Source organism: Camelus ferus, chromosome 8 (genome assembly GCF_009834535.1).
Source record: "Camelus ferus isolate YT-003-E chromosome 8, BCGSAC_Cfer_1.0, whole genome shotgun sequence".
NCBI classification, from domain to species: Eukaryota; Metazoa; Chordata; class Mammalia; order Artiodactyla; family Camelidae; genus Camelus; species Camelus ferus.
In genome coordinates this window covers 42,921,422-42,935,381 of record NC_045703.1, presented here as the reverse complement: position 1 = coordinate 42,935,381, position 13,960 = coordinate 42,921,422, and the positions used below count along the sequence as shown (strand labels likewise).

General features: G+C 37.9%; 1 protein-coding gene across 4 annotated transcripts in view; it reads right to left on the bottom strand.

The window, feature by feature from the left end:
* Positions 1–13,960, bottom strand: part of RSPO3 (R-spondin 3) — a 76,134-nt gene that overhangs the window by 56,397 nt on the left and 5,777 nt on the right. The window lies entirely within an intron of this gene.

Genomic DNA, 13,960 nt, shown 5'->3' with positions numbered 1-13,960 from the left:
ACAAAGTTAGGTATGGAATCTAAGAGTTGTTCAAAACCAGAGAGAACTGTAATGCTGAAGCTAGGTGTAATTTCTTACAGTACCAATATCTTATCACATTTTCCAGTGTTTGAGATCATTCGCTGATGTTCATTTCTGTGTGATTAGTCATTGTGGAGACAGGTCCTGGAAAGTTAGTCATGAATATTGCCCAGAGTAAGAGCAGAAACACCTGACCGCTATTCCTCTGATTTTCAATTTTCCCCCCAGGATGAAACACGTATTCCAGTGGTGCATTGATCACTCTCCATTGAGTCTACAGAGCCAAAAATCTTCAGTAACAAAAAGAGATCCAACATGGTTAATTTTCCATCATACTCCCTACAGGCATGTTACTTTGGGCACTGGATCACCAAGGTTTTCTGATAAATTTTAATCAGTAGGCTAAGTTCAAGATCTTAATTCATTACTCTATACCCAACAATAAATAAATGCTTATAGACAGTGAACTAGCAAAGTGGGAAGGTTTTTTTCTTAATAATTTTATAAAATAATGCATCACTGTGAGTCTTTTTAGTTTCTCTTACCTTGTAAGGACTTTTCTTTTAGCTTATAAGGACGATCAGGGGAGCCATGGGCTTAGAATTTTATTCTTAGATTTAAAAGCATTTTTGTTCAGTCTTTAAAATAGCTTATTTGGCATCCTCTTTCCTTGGAAGTTCCCTCCACCCCACCTTCCAGGATGAGCTCACACACGGGTATTCAAATGGGAAAGAACCACCAATTAACCTCGTCAGCCAATAAGAATAATCTCATCCATAACAACGATTTCCCCTAATTTACATGCCCTTATTGCAAACCCAAAGAAATTATACTGATAGTGGGAACTTCACAGGAGATAAATGAGGGTTCTGGCAATGCAGGAAAGGCTGTGGACCTGGAGTAAAACAAAGAAATTTGAGACTGAGTTCTGACACTTCCTACCTTAATGATACTATACAAGTCACTTAATATCTTTGAGCTTCAGCTGTAAAATAAGAATGGTCAACCCTGATCTGCTCATTCCACAGGAGTATTGAAAAGATCAAATAAGACAAAGATGAGAACGTGTTTATGAGCTGTACAAAATTACATTGATACACCATTGTTAATAACGGGCATGATGGTACTTAACCAATTCAGGGCCAGATTTGAAAGTAACTAATCCCAGGAATAGAATAAGAATACATTGGATGAAAAAACAGACAACTGTTCTGACGACAGTACGTATAACTGTGTGTGTGTGTTTTTTTTTTTTTAATTATGCCCTATTTTGAGTCCAGTTAGATGAGGGCAACAAGGTATAGGAACTTTTTAAGGTTTCAATCTCATGAAATAAGGAAATAAAGAGAGTGAAATAAACATCCAGTGAACAGACAATTCTCTTTGAAATGACCATTAATTAAACAAATAAAAAATCAGATTGCCAGACGACCCACAGAGTGCTTCTCTGGAACGTCAGCCCTTGGAACCACTTGCCCTGTGGCGTTTGCTGGTACGGAATGGACACCGGCATTGTTTCTCCTCTTGGTTTCAATGCAAAGTGACTACAGTCAAGTCACTTACTTCTCTGGCTGCTCTTCTTCCTCTTAAGTATCCTGAGAGAATCATGCTGCATATATTATTCCTCCCAATCTTCCTAGCTATTAGAACTTGTACACCTAATCCAGACAGACTCTTTCTTTATTGTTTTCTATCTCAGTAAACGATATCATCTGCTTGCCAGAGCCAGATGTCTAGGCACCTTCCTCACTCCCATCCCCAGTCACCCTTTCCTATGTTTTCTGCCTCCTCAAGGAACAGCGCTCACATCCTCCCATTTCCTACCATCACTTCTGCTCCCTTTGAGCAAGCAGAATGAACTTTTAAGAACAGTAGTTTCGATCTTTTCAGGCCCCTGCTTTAAAAAACAATTTAAAGCTTCTCATTCTACTTCCCAAGTAACTGCTTCTGTCAATTAAGCCAGTTTACTCTCTCTCAGCCTCACTTTCTGTATAAGGAGGCATTAGCAGTTCTGTATCAGTTGCAGAAAGAGAACTTCCCTCATTTAAACCTCCTCTGGCCTTTTCCTTTAACCTGCTTAACGAAAAGCAGAGTGTAAAGGGGAAAGCTGTGCTTGAGGTCAGAAGACCTGGGTATGCGCTTGGTTATGCCCTTTCTGACTACATCATTTTGATCTGTTTCTTAATTGTTTTGAACCTCTTTATTTCTAAACTAGTTAACGATGTATCATGAGGTTGTTATGAGGGTTACATGAGGTAACACTGTAACTGTACCTGATAGTTACCTCTTTACTCGAAATCCTTCACAAGTTAGTGATAACATATGGAGAAGAACTGAATCATGTTATTTGCAAGACTCCATTCTGGCAACTGACATATTTAAAGCTATCAACTGATGTTAGGAAAGGTCACTAACAGACTTACATAAGACATTCAAATAACTTTCTGACATGCATTTGCTAAACTAGTGCTTTAAGTAGATTGGATTGTATGTTCCAAAGAGTGGTCAAGGGGTTACCATAAAAGGTTTGAAAAATGCCTCTGAGAGAGGAAAAAAAATGGACTATTTTAAACATAAAATATTTTAATGTTTGTTTGGTAGAAGTAATTCCAGTTAATGAACTAGTGTGAAAGTTCAACTATAGAAATTATTCAGTGCCAAAAATGGAAATTCGCTCAGGCAAACCACGCCACTCCATTACAAGCTTTACCCAACAATGCCAACGACGTTTATAGTGTACATAGCAAACTTCCTATGATTGTCACAAACGTCATGCTAAATGATGACTCCTATTCATTGGTCATAAATTCTCAAACAAGAAAATGCTGGGAGGCCCAATAAATTCCAAATGTTTTCAGCTGATCTTTCTTCTACCTTCCTGCTTCATCCCCACATGATGTCTAGTATCCTTGTTTTCCAGAGAAAAATCTGGGTGTTCATGAGGCTTATTTGTAAACTAATTTCCAGATCTATATAAACAATCCTTAAAAAGAAAAGTTACACAGCTTAGAAAGAATGTCTAACAATTCTCATTTATCTTAAGCCAAATATTGTTTAATTCTGATTTCATGTTTCCTTTCCTTGACCACTGTGACATGTTACAAGTGTAGGTTTCATGTGTGTTTTGGTCACTTTTGTAATCCCAGCACATTCTTAATGTTCAGTAAATACCTGCTGAATGAGTGAATTTATGCTGTTTTAATCAGGGCTAAGTATAATTTCATTTTTTCTCCACAGCTTTCCCTCAAGAGAACTTCTTTCTTGTTTGTTAGCTTTTTAAAAATATGGTCTTGAAAAATCTGTGAAAGTACAAAGAGAAACTTACATTTTTGAATTCAAGCCCTAGCTCCACATTTTTAAAGTTCTGACAGACAGCTGTCTAAGGTTAGAGCAGGCTACAAAAGGGAAAAGGGAAAGCTCTTTGAGCTTACTGGTGGAGGGACTTCGAGATCAGTTTCCTGCTTTCAAACAAATGAAAGATGAAGAGTCCCATTTTACAGTGGATGCAACTGAATCACAGACTAAACGATTTGCCTAACTATACAGCAGAGTGCTAATTAGAAATCAGTCCACCTGCCCTCTAATGTGGCATTTCTCTAACTGTAGTCCAAACTCGCAAAAATCAAGATTCTAAAAAGGCAATGACAAACATGTTACTCTTCCATGATGAAGTTTATGAAGTACACATTGCTTCTCCCTTAAATTTCTTTTTATTATTTTTTTTGTTAAATCAACAACAAATACAGGATTCAAGTGGGATTCAACTGGAGACTCAGTCAACAGTGAATGATTGTCATTACACGTTAGAAGCAAACCAAGGAGAAGTAAAATCCCATGGTAGACATTTTAACATTATTTACACGGCATCTTTCTTCTCAAGGGCTTGCCAGCAGAAAAAAAGTCCTAATGTTGGGTAAAAAGAAAAATCCTACTCCTGGAAAGAAGAAAAAAATTACATATACTAAAGAGAAATCTTATATTGTGACTTACCAATAAAGAAACTGAATTAAAACTCATGGCCTTTATATTTTAGTGTGGGCCTTAAATCACCAAGGGAAGGAGAAAACAATGACTAGTGTAAAGGATGGACTACCTTCCTAGTTAAGCATCACGGTAATCATTAATACTGTCAGATTAATTTGAAATTCGGTCCATGAAGCCTCTGATGCTTTATATTACTTAGCTGTGTAGTCCCCTAGTATGTAAAAACACTTGAAAATGCCATGCGAACAGGAAAGCACAGAAGTGGAACACTGGTGAGCTTCCATCCCTCGAGGCTAGGGTACCGCCCTATTTTAACAAGTGATATTTGATAGACGCATTAGCGCCTAGCCAGCATCCCTTTTAATAGTTCTTGAATAATAACATAGAAACCCAAACTTACATCAGAAAGGGTCTCAGATGTACTACTTCATTTTGGCGGGAATATGGAGAAACAGCTAAGAACTGCATTTGAACTGGCAGGGTGAAAGAAAAATCTGTAATTGCCCCTCGCTTTTTTTTTTTTTTTAAATTAAACCCTTAAAACACCAGTAGCCAATTTTTCTTATTTTCAGTTTAAACTAACTCATTTCCCCTACGTTTTGTGCACATTAAACCATATCATCTCTCTAGTGATAACTTAAAATAATATTTTGCAGTTCAGGTTACAGAGTTCAGTCTGATTCCTGTCTTGATTCTTTTTCCCTTGGTCATTTCTCCAGCGTACAGTGTTGGAATCTGTGCATCAGATAGCATAAGGCCTGCTGTTGCAAACACGAATAAGATCTATCATTTAGGAACAGTTACTTACACTTTGTTTCATCTCTAATGGAAAGGATTTCTCTAAATATTTACACCAGAACAGTTGTCAGAATGAATCCTGCAAAATTGCTGGCATACTCCCAGGAGCAGGGGGGCTGGTGTGTGGGGGAGGAGAGATTCCTGGTCCCTGGCTGTATAATTTCAAGCAGCCCTAGATTTTCAGGGAGCTGCTTGCTACAATATGAAGGGTTTGTATTAACAAAAAGGTACTTCAGTGTGTAGACCAATTCAAGTAAAGTATCTGAACAGCCACTTTCGTTTATTGCTCTTGTAAAAAGGGCTCTCCATTTGCTTCAGGTTTCAAATAAAGGGATGGTTTAGGTTTCAGAGACCCAGCAAAGAAACTGTATCTTGAACAAGAAGTGTGAAGGAACACTAAACTTGTTCTATGCGACGGTCCTCAAGGTGCTTAATATATAGAAATGACTTGTTCCTTCCATGAGTTGCTGAGAGAGCGAGCCAGCCAGCAAGAGTTAGACAGGAGAGAGTGAAATCTGCCAAGATAAACGCAGCAGCAGTGTTTTATAAATTAACTCGGCTGTCTGTGTGTTTGTTTTTTCCTTTGGAAGATTCTAAAATTAAGACCGCTCAACTCATCTCAGCAGTGGTTTGGAATTTGAGGAGTGGATGAGGAAGTAAGTTTGGGCTAGAAAGGGTAGAGGAAATATCCTGCCCTGGAAAATCTTGGCAGTTTTCACTTGAAACGTGTTCTTATCTCACAAACGATAGTACTTCTGCCCCAAAGTCTGTAAATTAAATAGTTTGGTTAGAAAAAAAACTACAGAAACAGACTCATACAGAGAACAAAGTGGTTACCCAGGGGTAAAAGGGGTGGGAAGGGATAAATTGGGAATTTGAAAATTGCACCTCCTGGGGAGTGATGGAAATGTTAGCTGCCTTGATGGTGGTGGTGGTTTCGTGGGTGTACACATCTATCAAAATTCATCAAATTGTACATGTGAAATATGTGTAGTTTACTGTACAGGAACCATACCACAATAAAGGTGTTTTTTTTTTTTTTTTAAACTAATACACAAAGGTTTCTGGGATTGTAAGCTCTCCATACATAATGTGGGCAATACACTACCCTCAGAGGCAAACAGTTTATAATGAATGCCTAGAATGTCAGTGAGGTGTCCCCATGGCTGCTGAAAGTGGTAGAAGTAGCCTGAGATGGTCTGGCGCTCCTCCTGCTGGAAATCTCCCTTATTCTATTAGAAATGAAGCTTTGCGATATGGGCACACAGTGCTCTAAAGTCTAAAAACACACGTGCATCAGGGCTGCGTCCTGGAGGCTCCGTGCTGGGTAGAATGGCATAGGCTATTGACTGTACTAGGGCCAAGTATGCATCGGCATGAACCTGCAAGTCTCACTGCCTTCCAAGGGAATCCCACTGATCTATGTTCAAAGCTCAGATTTCCATCAAGCTCCAGACAGAACTGGAGTGTTGGATGGATGACTTAGAAATACGCTCTAGGAGAGACTGCCCCTTTTAAATTAAGTTAGTCTTTGTAGAGGGGGCTCAGAGTCAGTATCTTGAGGATGGTATGAAATGAGTGTGTGAATTGGGGTCAGAGGGGCTAAGGATACTCTCTTTGGGCTTTTTTTTCTTATATACCAGACAGTAATGAGAGTCCTTTTAAATTTAGATCAACAAATTGGTCATAAATTGGAAAACAATACTGAATTCTTTAAGAAACAAATATTCAGTGGCTCAGTATGTGCTCATTTAGTTTGTAGTCAAGCAGCATTTGTCCACATCTTCTCTATTTCATGGCAGATACCACATGCCATCAAAAGGTAGTGACACAGGTAAACTGCAAGTCAAGGTTTTGCTACTAAGTTTCCAAAAATTAGGATTCTCCTATTCTTAAATCAGCTCATGATCAAATTTAAGACCAAAGGAAATCAAATATATGAATCCACTAAATTGGTAATATTATACTGACAGCAGGTCATTATAACTCTTGGGTGTACAACACAGGGCACAAGGTCAGGGTTTATTTGCCCAGTGTTACCTGGAGATTTCCAGTTGCCGGAGAAGGCTGGCCAAAAAAAAAAAAAAAAAAAAAAAAAAAAAAAAAAAAATCTGCCTGCCTGCCTTTCTGTGGATTTAAAATAAGGAATATCACCAATTCACATGTTTAAACAAAGACAGTCTAAAGTCATAAGAATCTAAAGTCTAAGGTCAAAGGAGTACTGAAATATACTGATGTCATTCTGAATCATAAAAGAATGTGAAACTTACCACATTAAGGACAGTGATCAGTAGGAACTCTGTGTCTTTGTTCAATTAAAGATCCAGCACATGAGGTGACAGAGTATCTTTTCTGGGTATTTGAGGCAATGTCAAGAGTTTCAAAGGTGAACTTTCACTGAGGTTATTAAGCATGGATATATGCCACCTGAATATTTTCTTGTAGAAAGCTTTAGTGGTCTTCTAATTTCTAATATATTGAAAGCTTAAAAATAAGAGCATGACTTAGTTCTTGATAATGCTGACTTAACTATTTTACAGCACTGCATTTCAAAATGGCATCGTTTTCAGTAAAGGAAACCCTAAGTTTGCTCTTGGCCTTCTCCTAGCTCTAGAGGTTTTTGAGCTCCTGTCCTGGTGTCATGTACTACTATTTTCTTATTTCCAAATGTTACTTTGGTACTATTATGTCTGAATTGACCTTAGGATGTTTACAAAGTTCCCTTCCCTTCCCATCCTAATCAGACACCTCTTGTACAAAGACTCAGACTAAATTCCTTGGGTTCTCTTTATCTACTCAGGAAGGGAGGAGGAGAACTTGCAGTGATGACAGCAGAAGCTCTGTGTGTGTGTGTGTGTTTGCCCTCGTGCAGGCAGAGAAGGTGGTTTATAAGATGTTGGGGATTTGAACTGTGCTCGTACACCAGCAGCATATTTCCATCTCTTGTAAGCTTAGCGTGAATATCCTATTGAGGAAAAAAAAAATTGGTGGAAAAGCATTGTTTTCTGGTGGACTTCCTGCTCTCTGTAACTTGCGATTGCTCCCAATCCCTAGGGACAAGTAACTAGGTTTGACCACGGAGCAATGGCTCAAGCAAGCTGTGATGACCCTTCTCCCCCAAAAGCCTGGCTTTCCTCAGTCTAATTACTTTTGGCAACTGTGGTTATTGGGATTTGGCCTAGTGAATCACTAGAACTCAAACGCTCCCAAGGAGCCCCCTTAATAAGCAGAATTAAGTCTGACAGGAAGCCCAGACTTCCACCTCACTTTTACACGGAGTTTTCCCTGGTTTATGGCAAGGTTTGAAAATCGCTCATGGACTAGAAAAGAATAATAAACAAGATTTAACGAAGATAACCACTTCAAGAAGAGCACATTAGAAGAGAAGCAAAAACAGTAAGCTCAAGAATAAACAACCTACTGCGAAACTTAACCTATTATGATAGAGTTAAAACTAGGCCATTTATAGTACTTTTACTGATCACCAGTAGTCACTCTAAAGTTAGTCAGGAATTTTAGAAACTATAAAAGAAAAGGATGTTTATTTCTTTTTAGTGGCCATTTTCTAACCATTTCGTTTTTCTTGAAAACAAAGAGGACTCAAGGGCACATCCAATCATCTGGTAAGACATAGAGAAGTTGTTTATTACTAAGTAGCTTTGGAAAAAAATGTTTTGGTATGGCTGATCTTCTATCCTATTTACTGCCTCACTCACCCATGGTATAGTTCCTCAGCAAGGCACCCTTACTCGTGACTGCGCCTCTCTTCTGACAGCCCTCTTCTTATCTGTGAAGCCAGCAGCAGTATCTGTTAAATCACCATTATATCCTACTGTGTGCCCTTTGCTATCTCTTCTTAGGCTCTTTGGCTGAGACAGTTCTTTATCAGATGGTCCTGTCTGCTCTAGTCAGTGCCGTGAGTTAAAGGGCACCCTACTGATAAACAGTCTGGCACTACAAGACTGCTTTATATTTTAAACTGCTATCTGTGCAGATGACACATGTCTCACCTCTTACCGCACTCCACACACGTCTACTTTGTCTAACTCTCATGAAACTAGTATTGTTTCCCACAGCTGCTCAGCTGTAAGAGTTATCCTTGAATTAAGAGTCCAACAGTACTTCTCAGCCTTGGCTGCACCTTAGAATCATCAGGACTACTTTTGAAAATGCACATGTCCAGGCCCCATCCCTAGAGATTGTTCCATTTGGTCTAGGGTGGAGTCTGGTATTTCTTTTTAAGAGCCCCAGGGATTCTAATTTGAAATTAGAGTTGAGAATCACTGTCCCCAGGCCCAGAAAGCAAGAATTCAGAGTGGAGGATACTGTTAATGCTCATGGTAAAAGTAATATAAATAACAGATTTTAGAAGCACCATAAAGATAACTTTCTGGATAACAAAAACTAGCCAGTGAAATGTCTATTGTGGTTGTAAATTACATAGAAGGATTTCAATATATAACTGCAAAATTATAGACTTTGCCCACATTCTCATGCCTTAGTTAATCCTCTCTTGGAACTGCATGGTGTAGATGGGAAGAATGATCTTAGAGAATTTCATGTAAAATGTGCTATTTGATTGTTTCTAATGAAAAAAAAGATCAGCAACTTTTCATGTTTAAAAACCATCAATAGGGCAGGTTTAAGGAAGAGAGGAAAAAAGACAGAGAAAAGAAAGAGATGCGGAAGAGAGTGTTGGAACATCAGAAGCAACTTCTAGAGTAAATGCTTGAAGACCTGTGGTTTGTTAAATGAGGAGGAAGTGATTATGAGCAAAGAGAGTAAAGGAAAGAAAAAAAGTAGGGTGGGGTTTGAGAAAATACCTCCACGAGCTTCAAGTACCAATCCCAAGAATTAAGGTGAGATGAAAAAAATCAAGGAAGGACATGGACTTTGGAGTCAGCCCTGGGCTGGAATCCCAGGTCCACCACATCTTCACTGCATGATGGCAAGTGACAAGACATGGGACTACTGGCACCTGCCTTTTATGGTAAGTGTGAGGACAAAGTGAGATGGTATTTGCAAAAACATCACATACAGAGTCTGGCACTTGCAGGTGATTAGAACATGGCAGCTATTTAAATAATAATCATCACAACACTCACTGTAACAAATAAATATAAATGTATATTAAGATAGAATGTATGTGACTGAAACAGCGGCCCCGAGAACTATGAAGCTATAGTTTTCCACGAGGTATTTACACACACTTCGGCATAACATCCTACCTCTTTCTTATTATCTAAATGTGACTGATACCTCCTCTTCTTATATGACAGTCTTTGTCAAGATGACCGTGTTCACATATGTGAGGTCCCCCCCACTGTACGAGGGAACATGACAATGAGAAACTAGCTGCCCCTTCCCTTACCAGCTTATCAAGCATATGTTAAGAAAACAGTGTTCTAAAATAAGCAGTTCACAAATTCTGCTATTTTATATTGTGTGGTGGTGGTTTGTGTTATGTGGTTATAAAATGGGGGCCGCTTTACCACTTACTCTCAGGAATGTGCTTTGTATTGGGGTATAATTATAAATATGCTTACCAGCTAGTTTTCTGAGGACAATTTTTGGGAGTGAATATAGTGCACTGAATTATTGTGTATTCATTTTAGAAAGATGGTTTAGGGTAACTAAATCTGACCCCATGCCCATGCCAAGTGCCCAGAGGTAGGAGAATAGACACACTGGGAAATAACCTGCTTCCTGATACAGAAGGCCCAGCTTGGTTAGGAGAAGAAAGAGAGGTCACGGAATCTGGCTGTTACCGAGGCTAGACAATTACTCGGTGAGGATGTTGCAAAAGTAGTCCACGTATGGCAGAGATGGACTGAATTCCTTCAGGTTTCATCCCACCCTGAGATTTTCTTCTTTTAAGAGAGCACGTTTTGTCAAGAAATCTGCTTCAAAGTAGAGCGCTATGTGTAGAAGCAATATCCAAGTGGAGTGAGACAAAAAAAATCATTTTTGCACCTTAAGGGAAACTTAACTTTCATTACTATGAAGTTTTTCAAGTCTCCTAAGATCTGTGGCAAAATAATACAGTTCAACGGGGGATGAGACTTCCAAGAATGATCTTCTATTGGAAGATTTGGCAATTTGATATTGCCCCTCCTGATATCGGTGACTGTTCTCTTACGTAATACAAAGAGGGCTATAAAAATGAGAAACCACAGTTGAGAATAACATATTAGATGCTTTGAAGTGGACGAAGTACCTTAATGTAATTAATCTTATTTTGGTCATACCAATAAGAGTGAGTCTCAACGCTGCAAACATTTTACTAATAATAAGCAAGGCGCCGCTAGATTTTTTTCTCGAGCATTCAACTATCCCCCTTTCTGTGAGCGACTCCAAAATACTTATCTTCAGCCCCTGAAACTCTCTGAAACTTTGATTCAGAGTTACTAAATGCCCTGCTGGCCCTCGAAGTAAAGACAGCTCAAAAGAAAAATATGTTTCCTATCAAATGTGCCTCTCTTACTTTCCTGTTTTTTTTTTTTAAATCTCTATTGTCTTTCCATTCACCTAGACTTGAGTCCTTATACTGCAAAGTTTAGCGCTAAATATGGCCCTCTTCCTCTTTTCCCTTCATATGCACTCTCCTGCTCAATCAGTCACAGTCAGAGCACAGGGCCTTATAACCTTAACCCTGAGTCATTGTAACTGCCGCTACCATCCCAGCACAGGCCACTTCTGGAACCCTGTCCTGGTAGGGGGTTCTGAAGCATCTCTCTAGGTGGGATTCCAAACCAGCTCTCCGTGACTCTAAGCCCAAGGACAAAATGGACCTGCTGAAGATGGAGTATGCGGATTGATTCTATGGCTATAATTTTCAGGCACTAGAAATTGTGAAGGGTGGGGAATATCATAATTAATTCAGTCTCTACTTTGACAAACAATTCATTAATCTGTATAGGATGAATTTACTTATACTATATGAATACTTACACTTGTTTTTATTCTTAATCTTCATCCATTAAATTTAGTTGAATAAAACAACTAAGTTCAGAAGGGTCTTACACCAAAAGATTGAAAGTTGAAGAGACTGTAAGAATCACTTAGATCTAAATTTTTGACCAATCACGTCACTTCACAGATGAGGAAATGTGGCTTAGTGTGGCAAAGGGCCTTGCTTGGGTTATTCACATATTAGTAGCAGTGCTGAATCTGGAGCTCAGGTACACTTCCTCATATACTGTTCCCATCATACACTGGGAATTCTCCCTCAGTGACTTCTTAAGTCTCAGTCTCTACCATGAATTTATGACATTTGCTGCTATTCATCAATTCTTGAAGGTCAGATGGAACCCTAATAAGGTAGTGTTTTTAAGACTTGCATAAAGCATAAACCATAAAGACAGTTAACGGCTATTAAATATGTACTTAATTGGGCAATCATATCCTTTAGTACCACGGAGTTTTCTCTAAAAAACTTCCAAAGGAATTTTAGTGACAGCAGATAGTAATTAGGTCCCTTGCCAAGATTATAAATAAGGCAGAAATGCTCTTATCAGATAAGAGGCACCTGCAACCATGTTTTTTAACATGAGTTTTTGAAATTATTCAAACTTGCTGTATGTAAGGAAAAAATTCAGATATTTTGCTTAAAAGTTTCATTTTGTGAAAAATCTTTGGAGCAGAAAATGGGATTTCTTAGCACTCAGTGGCATTTTCAGCACCCCCACAATCCTTGAGAATGGAACTTTCCATTCTTTTGAGCATTGCTGGATAAGTACTTTAATCAGAATGCTAGTAATATTCCTGAATGGAAAGATCTGATGGACAGAATTCAATAAACAGAAAAAATTAGCAGCATCTTTTACAGATGCATATTGTATACTTCACATATTTTGTTAATGTATAACTGCAAAGCATTTCAAATTTATTAGGTTGGCCAACCAATGCTAAATTTTAAGATAATTAAATCATTTAAGCCTAAAGAAAAAAGTCACAATCAAGAAAGCAATCCACATTTTTCCTCAAAATCGAAGGCAAGACAATAAATATCTATATAATTTATGATGCAACACTTTTTCAAATGGTCATTCTCAAAAGAGAATGCCAGTGTGCAATGCACTGTTCAGAGAAGAAATAGTCCTAACCAAGTAAAACATAATTTCAACACACTGTCTTACATGATCCTTACCATGCTCTCAGAACTGAATGATGTTTTCCTAATGGTAACCAAAGTTGATTCTTACATTTCATGAAACATAATACCCACTCTGATGGCATTTCAAGAATTCACTACTTGGAAAAGGATGTTTTGGGGGCTGGGGAGAGTGAACAGTGAGGAAGTGGGCAGAGAGGGTAGGACGACATCCAAAATGAAACATTTGGATAGAGATAAAGGGGGAAAGATGATTTATAAATTGCTGTATGTAGAATAGTTTTATTTTTTGATAGTTCATTCTTACAATTGCAGAGGGATCATGTGGTCTTAACTCTACACAGCGCTCTGAGAACTCCACAGCATAGTCTATCAAAAATACACAGAATTCAAAAGAACTGTTGCATTAAAAAAAAAAAATTAACCATTTAGCTAGAAAATATTTGAGACATTCAGTAGCAATCTGGAGATCTCTGCCCAGATTAAAATAGTCTAAAACGATCAGATGACTAATAAATTCGCTCAGTAGTGTGGCAAGAGTTTCTCCGTAATAACTTGAAAATCAAATTTAACTACATGCTGTAATTTTCTATTTATCACTTTCTGGGGACCTAATTTGTAGAGTATTAAATTCCAGGAACTATTTAATGGAGAAAGGATTTAACAAAACATATCTATTTATAAGTTGAAGTATTATTCATATTTCAAGTGTTAAAAATATTGCAGTAATGACATTAAATCAGTTTTAAGCCGATTATATTCTCAGTTACTTTACACAGAATAACTTGGGACTAAAAAGATAATATTCAAAAATCAGCATTCTTAAGTTTTTAGTAAAATCTTTCTTTTGAAGTAATAAACAAAGAATTAAAATAGTATAACAAAGATACTTTAAGAAACAATTTTGATAGTGTAATGATGACTAAATTAGAATTCACAAAAATAAGTGTTTTCTACTTATATTTAGAAGTCATCATAACTGCCTAAGAGTTTGAATTTGGGGCTTTGATTCATACAGATATCACATGATATGTTGCAGAACAT